This window comes from Canis aureus, chromosome 29 (genome assembly GCF_053574225.1).
Source record: "Canis aureus isolate CA01 chromosome 29, VMU_Caureus_v.1.0, whole genome shotgun sequence".
NCBI lineage: Eukaryota > Metazoa > Chordata > Mammalia > Carnivora > Canidae > Canis > Canis aureus.
In genome coordinates this window covers 16413945-16431470 of record NC_135639.1, presented here as the reverse complement: position 1 = coordinate 16431470, position 17526 = coordinate 16413945, and the positions used below count along the sequence as shown (strand labels likewise).

General features: G+C 44.2%; 1 long non-coding RNA gene across 7 annotated transcripts in view; it reads right to left on the bottom strand.

The window, feature by feature from the left end:
• Positions 1-17526, bottom strand: part of LOC144301085 (uncharacterized) — a 159747-nt gene that overhangs the window by 89795 nt on the left and 52426 nt on the right. For 6 of the 7 annotated variants that reach the window (XR_013367817.1, XR_013367819.1, XR_013367822.1 and 3 more), the window contains exon 2: positions 9574-9653. The exons of the other annotated variant lie outside the window; for it this stretch is intronic. This is a non-coding gene — a long non-coding RNA (uncharacterized LOC144301085). The remainder of the gene's footprint in view (positions 1-9573; positions 9654-17526) is intronic. 7 annotated transcript variants of the gene reach the window in all.

The window sequence follows — 17526 nt, the reverse complement described above, 5'->3', positions numbered from 1 at the left end:
TAGTTCAAATAGCCTCACAGGACATCGGGCTACAATAACTATACCACATCTCTCAGTAGTTTGTGAAACAGATTGTCACCCCCTTGGAAACTAGCACTTTTCTCTCATTGCTGTTCCACGTAAGCATCATCCAGCCCTATGTTACCACTTGTATCACCATCAGGCACTTACACATGAGCTGCTCTGGTCCATTTCTAGTAATTGGACAGATGGGGTCACGTAGACATTGATAACTTGTGTACCTTCAGAACAAGAGTGAGGGAGAAGTAAATGCAGCCCAGCTCATCCCCTCATCTCCTCCAGCTCTCTGTTGGGGGGGAAGATTCTGCATGGCTTCCCCTTCATTTCTTCACATCTTGTGAGCAGAAGCACCCACTGCCTTTGTTCTGGATTGTTTTTCCAAGGATGTTTGTATAATAAACAGCCTTTAGAAGATGTTGCACACTGTGTGTGCAGGCATTATCTGGTCTTCTTCATGTCATTCTGTGGAAATTGGGGTGCACTGAACCCACACAAATGCTCTGGCTACTACTGCTGCTGCAAGAAATAAACTATCCTTTGTCTCTGATCTGGCAATCTTGCATCTTCTGCCAACATCTATGAAACTGTGGCAGGCTGACTTGTAGATAAGAAACCCTGCAGAGTTTTTGGCATCTCTTTTCCAGCTGTCTTGGTGTGAAGCAGAGCAGACCAGAGAAAGTGTCCTAGAGGAGGTATCATAATAGGCCAGTCCTGTTGGGAGCCTGTAGCTGTTGTAACAAATACCACTAACCAGGGGCTCAAAAAAACAAACAAACAAACAAACACCAATCCCCCCTCAAAAAAAAAACCCAGAAATTTGTTCCTTCACAGTTCTGGAGGCCAGCAATCTGAAATCAAGGTGTTAGCAGGGCTGCATTCCCTCCAAAGGCTCTATGTGAGATTCTGTTCTTTTCCTCTTTTACCTTCTGGCGGCTGCTGGCATCTCTCTTAGCTCTGACTCCTCTACTCTGTGCATCTTTCCTTTGTGTGTCTCTTATGGGACACTTGTCATTGGATTTAGGGCCCAACTAGATAATTCAGGCTGATTTCATCTCAAAATCCTTAGCTTAATTACACTTTTCCAAATACAGTAACATTCATAGGTTCCGTGGATTAACATGTAGGTATGTCCTTTTGAGGGCTATCATTGAGTCTACCACATGAGCCCAAATTCATGTCTCCTGGAGAGCCAAAAGTTTTGTAAGCTATCCATATCATTTAAAGAGGTTCTGAATTGGTAGTTTGTTTGTTTGGGTTTTTTTAAAGATTTTATTTATTTATTCATGAGAGACACACACACACACAGAGAGAGAGAGAGAGAGAGAGAGAGAGAGGCAGAGACACAGGCAGAGGGAGAAGCAGGCTCCATGCAGGGAGCCCGACGTGGGACTTGATCCCAGGTCTCCAGGACCATGCCCTGGGCTGAAGGCAGTGCTAAATCCACTGAGCCACCCAGGCTGCCCAGTAGAGTTTTTATTCAATTTGGAAAAACTGTATCCCTAACCTAGGCCTCAAAACACTCCTACAAATCATTTCTCAAGGAAAATGATCAAGCCATGGTAAAAAATAACCAAGCATGCAAGAAAACCAGCAGGAAGGGATTTATATGAGCTATTCTAGGAAAAAGGGTATTGCAATGGAACTAAAATACTAAAGTCCAAATAACCCCCCTACCTTCCAGCATTTTTAACCAGGAGCTCAATGGATCCCTAGAGATCTGTGGGTGGGTCTTGGGAATGGCTGAATGTCCCTTGCAGTTTTATGCAGAAATTTTTATATGTGTATATTTTTCCTGAGAGAGAATTCATAGATTTCATGAGTCTCTGATTAGACTTTTTAAAAAGATTTTATTTATTTATTCATGAGAGAGAGAGGCAGAGATGCAGGCAGAGGGAGAAGCAGGCTCCATGCCGGGAGCCCAATGTGGGACTGGATCCTGGGTCCCCAGGATCATGCCCGGGGCCAAGGCAGGCGCTAAACCGCTGAGCCACCCAGGGATCCTCTCTGATTAGATTTTAAAACAGTACCTAACCCAGAAAGAATTTTAAATCAATTCCAGGTCTACCATGGCATCAAGTAGAAGCTAAAGGCATTTTGGAAGATGTTGAAGATGAGTAGGTTACTCCCTAATAGGAAGAACTTTTAAATCATGGAAAATAAGATGCTATGAAACTCAAAATTATGACTATTCTTATCATGATCATTCCCCATTGGGAATGGGATTCTTGGTGACTTGGGAATTGTGAGAATGCCACTCAAGAGTTCCAGAACACTAGCACTATCAATCTTGGAATTCTTGCAATAGTAGGGATCATTAGTAATGACAGGGATGCAAAAGAAATAGCCCACATTCTGAAAGAATTTTCAGTTGAGATCAATAGATGAAATCAACCTTAGGAAAGCAAAGCTTAAAGTAAGAGTGTGCCCACTTTTATGTTGTGCTCATTCTCTCCTTCTCCTTCATAAGCCTTCTTCCATACCATTTCACCTGGAAGACATTCCCTTGTCCCCATCCTTTATCTTTTCATATCCCATCCTTCTCCAAAATCAAGTTCAATCCTCATCATGAAGGCTTTTGTGGCCAGCCATGAAGTCTCTTCTAGATTCTTGGGCTAGTGCTGCTTGCTGGCTTGCTTGTTAGCTCTCTGTTTCTTTCTTTGTCTCTTTTTCTTTCCCTCGAATGTCTATAACTTTCAGTTTCGCTCATTTAACAGATATTTAGCAAATTTAGCATTCATCTTAATTCAAAACTACCTTCATTGCGTAAGAAAGTCCACTTAAATTAGCCTGAGCAAAGAGAGGAAGAGGAAAGAGAAAGAAAGAAACACACAGAGAGACAGAGACAGAGAGAAAGAATTTATTGGACCTCTGAATCAAATAGGGGGAAGAACAAAAACAAAGGCAGGATTCACCTTGGGCTGTGAGGAGTGAGAGGTTCCAAGCTTCTCTCTCAGTATCTTGTCCTCACTTTTGTATTTTAATCTTTCCTCCATATGATGGAGGACCTGGCTGCTGGCAGTAGAAACTCATAACCCAGCAGTTCTATGATCAGAGAGAAAAAAATATCTGCTATCTTTTAGATCCATTGTTTTTGTTGTTGTTATTGTGGGTTTTTTTTTTTGTTGTTGTTTTTGTTTGTTTGTTTGTTTATTTAAGTAGGCTCCACACCCAGCATGGAGCCCAACTTGGGACTTGAACTCAACCCTGAGATCAAGACCTGAGCTGAGATCAAGAGTCGGATCCTTAACCGACTGAGCTACCCAAGCACTCCTCTTTAGATCCATTGTTAAAAATTTCAAAGAACTCTTATTGACTTGCCTGTGACACATGTTCACCTTTGACTCAATCACTAAGGCTATGGAGTTGAGGTCCAATGATGAGCCTATCCTGGGTCACCTGAACTCTGCTGTGTCCTAAGATGTCTCTTAGAAGAAGGGAGGAAGAATTGTTAGGCAGCAAGAACAGATCTTATATGGATCAATATTGATCTGCCTTTAAGTCTTATCTAACTATAATAAGCTCTTTAGAGAATTTGCTCTTTTTTACAAGAGAGGTCAAATATTGCCTTTTGCACCCACTCCATTCTTTGAGAAACTGCCTGGTCCACAGACCCTGCAGCCTAGGAACCTATATTTTGAACCAGTTGACAGTGACTTCTATCCTTCACTCAGCTGATGATGAAAGTGGGCATCAGATGAAGGACAGTCAATCTTCTAGTTGGCTCACAATCTATGACCTGGTACAAATGATGACCTAACTAATTGGTTTTATCTCTCTCTATCTTCCTCTCTCCCTCCCTCTTAAGAATTTGAACTAATAAATTAGACTATCCTAGTTTGCTAGCCTACTTGGTCAGTTAATGGTGGAAGCTAAAAACCAAAAGGTCAAAATGGAGAAGAGGTTGAAAAGATCATGACAGGTCAAATGCAATCCAGGGTTATGGGAGAAAATTTTGGAAAAGCAGAGGCACCAGAGAAGCCAACCAGGAGTAGGCCTGATAGAATCAGGAACATGGAGTTAACTGGTCACTGAAATAGCAGAGCATCAGGTGAAGATCCATGAACTCACTGAACAAAAATACAAGGAACATTTCCTTTGAGCCACACTTTGTGCTGCTTACAGGGACCTAGCTGTGAATAAGATGAACACCTTTCTTATAGTCTCTCAGGAGTGCAGAGCTAAATAAAAAGCACACAAGCACACACATTTCTGGGGAGTAGTATGAGGAGGAAAACACCTGCTGTTGGCATATCTAGCAGGAACTCCCAGCCATCCCCCCTGTGCACTCTTTGTAATGCCCACTACTGGCCCTTTCTTAGATCTCCATGAAATTGTGCCATAGGAATTTTTATCTCAAGATAAATATGTCTCAGCTCAGCTGGGTAGGTCTCTGTTCCATGCAGTAAAGACACTCAGCCTCCTCTTCTACTCTTTACCTCTAGAAGCACAGGACAAAGTCAATAATTATTGGTTATTGGGTGATTTGAAGGAGCCCCGACTAGCGTCAAAAGTCCACTCCTTGGAATCTTGGAATTTTATGGAGATGGAAGGAAAAGAACTTTGAGCTGCATCTGCCTGCTGTGCCAACTCCTTCCCTAATGCAGGATTCTAATACCACAGCATCCTATCCATTCAGGGATCTTGGGTTATTACAAATCCAAAACTATTTTCTAGGCCTTAGTCTTCCTGGAATATGAATCAGAAAGACCAGGATTTTCAGTGGAAGGTATGCTACATGCTCAAAAGGGAAAGGTGGGTGGAATCAAAGGAGAGCTCTGGAATGGCTCATGGCCCAGCAACCACAGAGAAACAGTAGTACTTTGGGGTGCCGCGATGGAAGAGGCTGAGGCTACTGTCCCCTTTGGGTGCTAAGGTAGATTGTAGTGGATGTCTGCTACTTCTGCCTATGTTGTTTCCAGCTAAATGACCTAAACAATGTCAAGCCCCCCCTTTCTTCCCACCCTTTTTGTAGTTCAAATTTGGTTCCTGTCACTTGCTACCAAGAGTCCAAAAGGTTTGATCTGGTTCTGTCTCTGCCTTCAGGAACCATGCGCTTAAACAAAGAAAGCCTACGAGCTGTGTAAGTGGAAGGTCCCATGGGATAAATAGAGACAGACTTCCTTATGGAGAGATTCTCACCCAGACACCTGTACCCCTGGTGTGAATGTGGGGCCAGTGCAGGCTCTCCAGAGCACATGTTGACATAAGATTAAGTTGCACTGGGATACTCTACTTAAGAGCTATTTTGATTGAAAGAACAAACTAAAAAATACTAATTATAATTATAGCTCATTTCCTTCACTGAGTTATACCTTTTTGTGAAGGTGACTTGAAAACAAGAATCTCCCCTTTGTGTGCAAATGGAAATGGGATCCGAGAAGAGTGCACACTTTGGGTCACAGCTTCTGGCATTTCCCTGTTCGCTGCCTTTATTGCTCTCAAAAGAACAGAGTGCTTACATTTTTCTTTGTTTATGTCACAATTCCTTTATCAGCGGTTTCCTTTAAAAAAAAAAAGTCATTTGGTTTTCTTTATCTATTTTTAAAGAGCCCAGCAAATTTCAAAACCATCTTGCTACTCTGCTGACTACTAAGCTTCTACTCCTGCTAGCATGAGTAGCTTGATCAAGCCCAACTGCGCTTGAGGCCCCGGGTGTCTTTCTGTCTCTGGCTCACTGGGCGTTTTCACGTGGACAGAGTGTGAAGGGCTAGGCCTGCAGGAAGCCACACAAACACTCTGACACACTGCCTTGCAAAATCTCCCTGTGACCCACGTGGAATGAAAAGTCCAATCTTCATTTCAGCCTGCATGAAAGAGCTCAGTGGTCAAGGATGGCGACCCGCTGTGCCCTGGACAACCCCTCCTGTGACCAGTGAAGGCCCTCTTCTATATGAAGCACAGGAGTGGCCAAGGGAAATGCTTGTCCGGGCTCCTCGGTTACCCACAGCCCGAGGCCCCTTCCTGCTGCTGAGCTGGGCCGGAACAACTCCACTGCCAGGCCACTCGAAACCTGCAGAGCCATTCCAGTGCTCCGTGGAAGAGCATAGAGCACCCATTGTCATGTAAAATTAGCCTGGGCAAAGCCCCAGAGAACATACTGTTGGATGCCATCCTGTCCTCCCTGCACAAGGGCATGTGAGAGATAAAAATGGTGCCAACGCCTACTGTGGGGCATCAGCCTTTTCCCGGTTCCCTACTATCCAGCTCCTACTTTGAAGCTCTCTCCTGCCCTGGGTTCATTGATCACCACATTTTTTCCCAGAGGAGCCTAGGAAAAGGAAGGCTCCTGGTGACCAGGAAGAGCAGGGACGACCCAAGGAGTGGATCCAGTGGCCTCCTATTTGCCAACACTCCACCAAAAGCACATCTTCACACCGAATTGGCAGATTCATTTGGCTCCCCTCCCAGGCTTGCCTCTGTCCCACAAATGTCTGCTCTGCCCAAGATCACCTTTCAGCCTGATAACACAGAATAAGGCCACTGACTGTCTGGTCATGCCCCTGAGGCCTTTCATGCAAAGCCAAGAGGACTGACATCCTGCATAATACCTTCCCCAAGAAGGCTGCAGGTTTCTCTCTATTCCTATGCAAAACACGGAGCTTGCCAACGGCAAATTATTCTGACCCGGGAGAGCCAGCTAGAGCCAGGACAACTTTTTTATAAGCTTCTCATCAATTACTTTTTATTTTCCAAGCTGGACACACCTTGTGGAGCAAGGCTAGAAGCGGAACTACCCTCAGATAATACTCTGGCAGTGAAAACACCAGGGTGCTAAATGAAACATTTGGGGGGGAGGGTTGCACTCCCCACCAACTTCTCCAACAAGTGGGCCTCACAAGCCACAGCAAGGATTAATATGAACACTGTCATTTCTTGGCATCTCAGGCTGAATTTTCCAGGACACAAAGGTATGAGGTGTTCCATCATCTTGATCATTTTTATGGCCAGTGGGGAAGTAGAAGGAACAAACTATCGATGCACCAAGCTATGGAACAGAGGAAACTATAAAACACTCGTGATCAAGAAAGTCCTGGATCAAAGTGACTGGCTCTTAGAGATAAAAAAAAAAAAAAAAAAAAAAAAAAATTGGTCTCCTTCAAAATAAGAAGTGATGATGGAGCCTCCAGCAATAGGTCTAGAAGTAAGTCTTTCCCAGGCTTGAAGAAGAGTGCAGCATTTCCCATTAAGCAGCCAACACTGAATACAAAGTGTCATCTAGGAAACTGACTTTGCTTTACAAACTAGGGGGAAATATTGGAAGGAAATAAATCAAAATATGCACACTAGTTGTGCCATGATGATGAGATTATTGGGTATTTTTTTCATTTCTTTATTTTCCTAACTTCCTTTGTATTATAATAATTCATAACTTTTTCAGTTTCTTAAAAGAACCGCCTTATTTTTTTCAGCATGTTCACCACCCAAACAGCCAATTAAAAAAATTTAGCACTCATTCTTGACTCCTTTGTCTTCTGCTTAAATATCTCAATGCACATGTCCTCTCCACCTCCCCCTTCTGGTCCCCACTGCACACTGGGTGCCATGTCAGTCCTCTTTCCTGGCCATCATCTTCCCCTAAATGGCTTCCCCATTGCTGGTCTCACGAGGCATTCCGTCCATCCTCCAATGGCAGCCAGAGTGACTTTCTAAAATAGAAACCCCGTCATGTCACATTCCTGCTTAATTTCTTCAACAGCTCTTCATGGCCTCCAGGAGACAATTTAAATTCCTCTGTGTAACATGCAGGGCTCTTCAAAACCAAACGTGCTGAGCTCTTCAACTTCATCTCTCATTCCTCAACAACCTTCCCTGTGGCCACTACCACTTGGGGTCCTCCAGGTATCCTATTCCAGCTCTGGGCCTTTATACAAGCCATTGCCTTTCCCTGAAATGCCCCACCTCTCACCTGGGCAGCCTCCCAGGCCTCCATAAAGCTCAAGCATCCCATACTTTCCCCACCTAAGGAAATGCTGGTGGCCACTTTGTCCTGACACTGGACCTGCCCACATCACAGCACTGTACACACAGCTTTGGAGCTACTATGACTATTTTCATCTTTCTCACTAGACTGCGGGGTCCCAGAGGACAGGGGCCCAGTTGGATTCATTTCTGGCCCCCAGCACCTGGCTTCTATAGTACTCGGTGAAGGCAAGAAGTCTGGTAAATACTTGTCGATTTCCGAAAAGGAGTCAGTCAAGGAATTAAAATGCAGCTTTCTGCCATAGTTGTTATATTATTTAGAACTGCAACATCTACTTTACCATAATTAGAATTAAAAAAAAAATTTTGTTGTCTAAGATACTTAAGAAAGGCCAGACCACATCAAATATCTATTGGTTCCCTGATTCTAGGCTTTTTAATCTCTAACACTGCTTACCCAACCCCCCAGGCTGGCCCAGCCCTTTCCGCTAGCCCACAGGTGTTTGCAAGGAAACTATCAAGAGAAACCTAGAAGAGTTTTGTTGCCTAGGTTTTGGTGTAGCTGGGCTCCTGACCTCAGCTGGCAAAAGATTATAGGTGTCAACACTGTATCACAGGAGGGTTCCTGTTTTGAGAAGTATCTTCTCCTTATAGAAGTATCCGTCATAATTACAGAAGCCCTAATTCAATCTCTTTGTGCAGTCACAGATCACTGACTCCTTGACAGAGGATAAGGTGAAGTTATAGAGAAGCTTGAAGCCAAGTTTGCAGAAGCTACTACCAAATGAAGATGAGCTAGAAATGTAGATAAAACATCCCTGAAATTAGAATGTGTGTTGGAAACTAAGGGACTGTTTACACACAGCGAAGGGTCCAGAGTCTAGGTTCTTCGTACCCATCCATCTGTTCACTTGGGTAAGTCACCCAACCTGTTAGACCCTCAGTTTCCTCAGTAGAGTTCGTGTCTCTCTCAGGAAGAAATTGTTTCCAAGCACTAAAAGTCTTTGCACTTAAAGGTGGAAAGGTAAGATACCAGGGCCAGTGGGGAGAAGGGTATGACTGTATATCCTTGGGGGGAGTTCTCAAGCTCTTTGAGCTTTGGTTTCCTCATCTGAAAAATAGGGTTTATATTTATTTATTTATTTACTTACTTTTTAAAAAAGATTTTACTTATTTATTCATGAGAGACAGAGAAGAGAGAGAGAGAGAGAGAGAGAGAGAGAGAGAGGCAGAGGGAGAAACAGGTTCCATGCAGGGAGCTCGATGTGGGATTCCATCCCAGGACTCCAGGATCATGCCCTGGGCTGAAGGCAGGTGCTAAACTGCTGAGCCACCCAGCGATCCCCACTTATTTTTATTTATATTTATTTTTTGAGAGAGAATGGGCACAAGAGCAGGCTGGGAGGGAGCGGGAGAGGGAGAATCTTGAAGCAAGCAGACTCCCTGCTGAGCGTGGAGGGCTCCCTCTCACCACCCCGAGATCACGACTTGAATCGAAATCGAGGTGGATGCATAAAATGGGGTTTATAAATGGAACTTCCAGAGCTGTCAGGAGGAATAGAAAGCTGCATACACGCGGTTATGACTGGGTTTTGAGGCCACAGGGCACAGTGATTAAGGATGCAGACCCACCTGGTTTCAGGTTCCAGTTTTGCTGTGTCACCTTGAGCCCTTGGGTTAGCTTCTTACTCCCTCTGAGCCTCTGTTTCTTCCTGTGACAAATGAAGATAACGGTTGCGTGTACCTCAAAGGGTCATTGTGAGGATTAAATAAAACCGGTGCAAATAAATAAGTGTAAGGGCAGCACCGCAGATCTAGCAGACAGTCCCTTCACCCCTCCTCCTGTCTAACAGGTGCACCAGACCAGGTGCTCACCCCACTCCCACTCCTTCAGCTCCCTCCCCCTGAGGTTATAAGGGTCCATCCTTCCCATCCTTCAAGAGGGAAGAGGAAAGGAAGGTCACCGATGACAGCAGAGGGGCCCAAGGTGACCTTGGAGGCACAGAGAAAGCTGGCCTGGAACTCATCTGCCCTCAGAGCCCGCAGGTTCACCCCGCCTAACCTCCCTTGGTTTCTGAAGCTTAAAATAGCTCGAACCGGTGTGGTCACATTTTAGTGTGCCACTCGGCGAGAACCCCTGGGGTGTTTGCAAAGCCAGCTCTGCACTTCACACTCACCAAGCCCCAGTTGTGAGTGATTCATACACACCAGGCCTGCCACGCAAATGTGCTCTGAGTGCTTGTCTGCTAAGGCCCCTCTGCAGGGACCTCTGCCTCCTGACAGGGGTCGGGCCAGCCGGCTTCTGTAGCAAACCTGGACTGGGAAGCCCTGCCAGCTGCCGGGCTGGCTGATGGGCCCTAAGTGGAGGACCGCATGATGGGGAGAAGCTTGCATGGGGTGTCAGGTGTTCTAGATCCAGCGCTGCCCGTCCCTGCTGTGTGACCTTGAAGGAGTCACCTCGCTGGACCCTTAAGAAGCGTCCTTCTAGATCTCAGATTGACTCTGTTCTGCACTAGGCACTGGCTTCATTCTCAGACCTTATCTGATGTCAAGAGAGCTTCCGGCAGCTCTAAACCAACTCTTCTCATGTTCACATCCGACAGGAAACAGAGAGCTTTTCTTCCCCCTCAATGACCAAACCAAATTCCTAACTCTTGTTTCCTGAGGGGGGGTGGGTCACAGGAACCGGCCCTCAGAGCCCTTCTAGGAATGCTTCCCTGGGCTACAAAGGCTGCAACCTGAAAATCTATGTCCCCGGCCTCCTGCTCAGCCAGGCAAAAGAGCTGCCACCTGTTAGATGGCCTTGGGTGAGATCTGGAAGGTAGCAGTGACCCGGGTGCCACTGTCTTGCTGCCTCGGTCGTGGCTTCTGGACAAGGACCACTGTTCCCATGGACAATCTCTAGTTTCGCCGGCATTGAGAAGCTTTTGAGGCCTGGAGTATAACAACTGGGTACATTCTTGAATACTATGGTTTAGGGGTTGGGGGCTCCTACCTCTCTACCTTCTTACTTGATCTCTGGTGAGCAAAAGCATCTTTCCTGAAGACCCAGCCGGAGCCTGCTCTTCCAGCCTCCCAGGGACCTCATGAGCACCTATTCCCTTGCATAAAATATCTTTCTGCTTCAAAACTGCCAGAGTCATTCCCATTCCCTGTATCCAACTCCTGACGGGGGTACAATCCCTGAACCAGTCACCAGTCACGGGGCCGTAGGGAACGGACTGTGCTGATTGCGGGGGCCTTGGGCACGTGCTCACCCAGGAGGTCTGGGCTAGTCGTCTCTGCCAAAAGATACAGACTAAGAATCGTTTCCTGAAATTACTATTAGTTGAGTATTGCCCAATCACCTAATAATAATTAAATTACAGTGATCAAAGGAAAGAGGGAATGGCTATTAGGCAACCAGAAAACAGCAAATGTCCACTGCACATTTCAACCCAGATGTCTGGGTAAGAAACCCTGGAAGACAGATGCGGAATAGCGGATAATGTCGAGATTCTGTTCAAGCCAAAGCTGGGGTGCAGCAGACACTGGCAGGACAACGCCAAGATCCCTTCCATATCCCTCCTTGGGTCATGTGTCCAAGCCCTGGCCCTGTGTGCTCTGCTTCTGGCCCACACCCATGACTCACTCCAGAAGACTACTCTCTGTGACTACACCTACAGACAACTGGGGCCACCCAGGAACCCACTTGGTCAGGTCAGCCCTTACAAAGTCCTGGCCCAGGACTGCATTCCCTCTGAGGGATCATTGACATTGCGGGGATCCACTGTGGGATCAGGCTGAGGCAGGGCTGTAACAGGAGAGCACACCTGCACTCAGCTTCTCTCGCTCCTTGTCCTGCTCCCCTAGTCCCTGGGAAGACTTCATTCATAAGGTATTCACATATAAGTCCGCATCTCAGGGTCTGCTTCTGAGGAACCTGGTGCATATTGAAACGGCCATGGGCGTTCACACCTATGACATCCTTGGTCTTTACTCTGGCGCACTTGGAATGTGACACAGTCAATAGGGAGGTGAGTCCTACTTCTGAGCTAGGATTCTGGATGCAAAATGGTGTCCTGCTTTATAGAAAGGAGGTCACTACATGGGAAACTTTTTGTAATCCCTTCTTTGCCCTTCAACCAAGGCTATAGCTGTGCAAACATAGGAAGGAATCAATTAATCTTGGTTTTATTTTCACTGCTCCTTGATTAAAAATGCTAATGGAGACCAGAGGTGTTCACTTAAAACCCCAAGTTCCTAAATTATCATTTGAGAAAAGGACCATTTTCCTTTCATTTACTAAAAAAAAAAAAAAAAAGATCACTGCTGAAGAAAGCCACCCTAAGGTGCAGGAGCTTCTTGGCAGCTCCAGTCCCACAGAGTTTCCTGAGGAAGTGGAGGTAGGGGACACAGGAGAGGCAAGCCATGGGGAGCAGGCAGCAGGATGGACAGGTCTCCTTGTGGCTCTGCTGGTGACAGATGAGGTGAACCAGCCATCATGGGACCACAGGACCTGAGTCCACTTCTTTGTCTACTGAAATGATTGCCTCATGGGTCCCTTCTAGCCCTAAAGTTCTCTATCCCCTTCAGGAAGGACGTCCACACAGCTATGTGACACTAGATTTCAATACTGCATATTTAATATTTTTTCATAGAAACCAGAGGGGAGTAGAAGCAACTTGTTGTATTGTGTCCTTTTATTTTTCTAAGAAGTGAGCCAATTCATTGCACCACAAGCAGATACAAGAGAGAAAGGCTGACCTCACAACGTCCAAGAACAATTCCTGATCCCAGCCAAGGAGAACATTAGGAATTTCCTTCTTAGGCAGCTGTTCAGGTGTCAGTAACATCTTTGTCTCGGACCCATGCAACCCACAGTCTCGCTACCTCCCACCAGGAGGGACCATTATTTGGGAGATGGCTATACTGTAAGAAAACCTCTGTTTGCCAAATTGGAGGTAGGGTAATTACAATTTCAGGACTTTATGTAGGTGGTTTCCTCAAAGGCTTTCATTTATTTGCTGCTTAGTGTACAAGAAACCTCATTTATGTTATTTCTTTTTCTCCCAGGGAAGCTAACAGCTCAGTATAACTAATGTACTATGTATCACTGACTTTAATATGGCTCCAGGCAATTTAATGCTAAAGCAATTTGATGATTTGATATTATAAAAAGCATCTATTTTTATTGAGAATGGAAGATCAACCACTCAAGTGTCCATCAGAAAATACTAGCTGCTAAAAGCCATTTATTTGTAAAGGGAGGAAGGAAGGGGGAGGGAAGGAGGGAGGGAGGAAAAGAGGGAGGGAGAGAGAGAGAAGAAGGAAGGAAGAAGAAGGAAGGAAGAAGGAAGGAAGGAAGGAAGGAAGGAAGGAAGGAAGGAAGGAAGGAAGGAAGGAAAAAAAGGACAAGTTTACACATGCTGCTGAATTTTAACATCTGGCAGACTAGCCTGACAGTGTCCAGTAGAAATATGATGTGAGCCACATGTGTAGTTGGAAAGTATCTAGTAATCATACTAAAAAATGTAAAAAAAAATAGTTGAAACTACTTTTTTTTAAAGATTTTATTTATTTATTTGAGAGAGAAAGTGTGAGACAGAGAGTGCATGAGCAGAGGGGAGGGGCAGAGGGTGAGGGAGAAGCAGACTCCTTGCTGAGCAGGGACCCCACCATGGGGCTCGATCCCAGGACCCTGAGATCATGACCTGAGCCGAAGGCAGACACTTAACCAACTGAGCCACCCAGGCATCTGAAACTACTTTTAGTAACATATTTTATTTGACCCAATACATCCTATAACCTCACCTAATATATTGGAAATGAAAATATCATTTCAACATGTGATCGATATAAAAACTATTAATAAGCCACATTGCATTCCTTTTTTTCCCCCCTAATTTTTCTAAGTCTTCATAGTTCAGTGTGTTTTTTGCACTTGGAGCACATCTCAACTTGAGTTTGCCTCATTTCAAGTTCTCAACTGCCAGGTGTAGCTACAAGGTCAGACAGCACAAGTCTGATAGAGTGTCCTCACTGAGAGGACACCAATGATCCATAATCATCAAGTTGGATGGCCTCTTCTCATACCCAAGCCTCCTCTGAGTTCTCCTTGAAGTCTTTGCTCCTTAAAGCACATTTGACTGCCTACTCCTTAACACTATGTCCTTCTCTGATTTATAAAACCCAATATGCCCTGTTCTTCTCCTATCCCCCTGCTGTTGTACTCACAGAGCTCTTGCTGCCTTCAAAGCATAAAATGTCAAGCCGTCAAGCTGCCTGCATGTCTCTCTCTCTCTCTCTCTCTCTTTCTCTCCTTCTCAACAGCTCTCAAAGCCAGGCTTCCAGGCTGGACCTGGCCCCCTAGTTCCAGTCATACATTCCCAGTTGCCTGAAGGATATCTCCCCCTGACATGCCTCAGATCCTCAGACCAAATATTCTTGATTAATCATCCTTCTTCTCCTACCCATGCCAGCTTTACCCCCCAATCTCATGTCAGCATCACCACTGAACAAATACTTAATGAGCACTTATTATGTGCCAGCTATGAGGATAAGCAGTGCGGTGCTGGTGGTTGTGGTGATGGTGATGAGGATGATGGTGATAGTTCGTGTTGGTAGTGGTGATGGTGATGGTGACAGTGATGGTGGTGATAAAATTATGTCTTTCAATGAACTAAAAATGAAGTGCTAAAAGGGGAGGGTTTTATCCAGGTGGTTAAGTGACCTCACCTTTCAGGGTAAAGTCATTGAGTTTTGCCTTCATCTGACGCTATTCACAAAGCAAAGATCACTGATGTATTCATAGGAGGTTCCAGGTATATCAATTATTCATGCTTACATTTGAGGCTTAGAAACAGATAAATTTCATCCTGAGACTACAGACTAAAAAGAGGAAATTCCAGTTAGCAAGGCTATTTGGTATTAGACCATGTAAGACTGGTTTACTGGTTGCATGCGTAGTTTTTTTATTTTTTTTATTTTTATTTTTTTTTTTTAATTTTTTTTAAGTTTTTTTTAAAGGAGCAAATATTTTCTATAGTAATTTGGGGGATTTCATTTGTATATTATAAAATAATTCATGTTTATTATAGAAATTTGGAAAATGCAAACAAAGTAAAAAGAAGACAATGAAATTATGTGTAATTCCAATATTTAGGATTAACAGCTGTTTACACTTTAAGCTATACTTGTCTGATCTATTTTATTTTTTCTTTTCTAATAATTTTGGGGAAAATATAGTGCATCTTTACTATGTTTAATATTAATGTAATTCATTTTTCTCTGATTGTCACTGACAGGAATGAAATAGGTCCTGTTGCCTTTCTTATATATAAACATGACATTTAGTACATTATTACTTACTTTCTACTTCAGCCATTTCCAGCTTTGGTTTATTTAATTGGGAATTTTTGGCTTAAATTGTTATTACTAATAATATATATTTTCTTTTTCAATAATTACTTTGATATTTATATGAAGTTTTATAACCACACAGCAATAACTATTTAGATTTAACTGTATTGTATTTAACTGGTCACATAACACCGTACACTTATACTGTGTCTGCCCCATTCTTAAGTCATTTGTTTTATTTCATTTGCTAATTGGTATTCTTCTTTGGGTAATCTTTTTTTTTTTTTAAGATTTTATTTATTTATTCATGAGAGACACAGAGAGAGCAAGAGGCAGAGACACAGGCAGAGGAAGAAGCAGGCTCCATGCAGGGAGCCTGATGTGGGGCTCGATCCTGGGTCTCCAGAATTATGCCCTGGGCCGAAGGCAGGCGCTAAACCGCTGAGCCACCCAGGGTTCCCCACGGGCAATCTTTTTATACAAGGCATGTAGGTGTTTGACTTCCTAAGGTCTAGAATCTGATAATGTCTTTGCAAACATTAACTTCACTATATGTTAGAATTATTGGTTCATAAACATTTCTCCCAAAAATTATGTCAATGCTGTTCAACAATTACTTCTTTTGTTTCATGTAATAGAAGAGAAATCTAAAGGTACACTGATACATATTCATTTTTAGTGATTTGCCTGGAAGCCTATGTGTTTGTTTGTTTTCTTTACCCTTGAAATTCAAAAAGTCATTAGGACACATCCATTGGTTTAAGTAATAAATGTTGCCTGGTACTTAATGACCCTTTCCCATCTCTTGTCTATAGTAATTTAAGGTCACCCTGTTGGGTAGCAGGGTCACAACTAATGGATTTCAGTGTCTGAAATCCAGAAAAACCCTGAACTTTTTGAATATGTCATTGAAAACCAGTAAGTTGTGGTGAAAGGAGCACAGTCTATGATGGCAGCTCTGTTAATGGTCAGTTGTACGACCTTGGACGTGTTGCCTGATTTCTCTCCAAGCCTCTGTTTCTTCCTCTATAAATGAGGAAAGGAAAACCTCCTTGCAGGTTTGTTGTGAAGAATATGCAAGGCAAATGCCGGCTCGCCATTAATCATATCGACTCTTCTGGAATAAGAGAAGACTAATTTTTCCCCAAGCCAAGACCACAGAAATTTGGTTCAAGAACAAGTCATATTCTGTATTGGGAGCCAGAGTTGCTCTTCTTACTAACTGGAAAGGGCTTGGAGAAGTGGCTCCATCCTTGACAGATGAAAATATCCTAGGGAGGTAGGGTGTCTGCCAACGGGGGAGAAGGAACATCAGCTTAAACCCAGTTCCCAAGAGTGTGAACTCTGGCGGTGGGAGGAGGACAGGGAAGAGAAATGCTGCTTCTTCCTTAGTCACTGACATAGGAGTTTCAGCCTTGTCTTGGGTGCTCCTGTTGTCCTTGTTCCTTTCACGGTGACTCAGAACTGTGGACGTGGTGTTAGTGGAGCCCATGAGATCATCAAGCTTTGCCATTTAAAAAGTGTGGGCTATAGGCCAGCAGTTTCAGCATCACCCAGGCCTCATCCAAAGTGCAGGATCTCAGGTCTCCCTCTGGAGTCACTGAATCAGAATTCACATTTTAACAAGACCTCCAGGGGATACAAGTGCCTGTCAAAAAACGAACTGTCTAATTCTAGTCTAGACCACAAGTTGGTCAGAACTGAAGTTTTAGGTAGCATCTTGGTCATTAACCAGTGGTTTTATTTTCATGCCTTTTTAAAATAGCATTGAAACCACAGCAGAGGGTTCTAGAAGAAATGAAAGTAAGGCATATAGAATATTAAAATGTGGAATAAATCTGGTAGTTTCCCATGCAGCCAATTCCACAGGAGTGGGGAAGGGCCTGACTCACCTCTCAGGATCCACATTAACCTGCTTCTCTGCCCTTGGCACCCAGCTGGCATTACTGGAACATTCTTCTCACAACATGTTCTCAGCCTCTCTGCTTGACCACAGAAATGAGGACACAACTGCTAAAAGCCACAATCATACCACTCATGGCTTTTGTGGCTCTCCCTACACCTAATTCTGGGGAATCACGCTGTGACCATGGATTTTGGTCACAAAGCAGAAACTGACATCCTTTCTTCTATAGGTGTTCTGTGACTGTAGTCTTGACCTCCCTCTAGCTCCCAGCTATCACTGTGGCTGCAGCTATCACCCTGTGAAAGTATGTCCCCAGCTCTGGCCAGAGCCAGAACTGG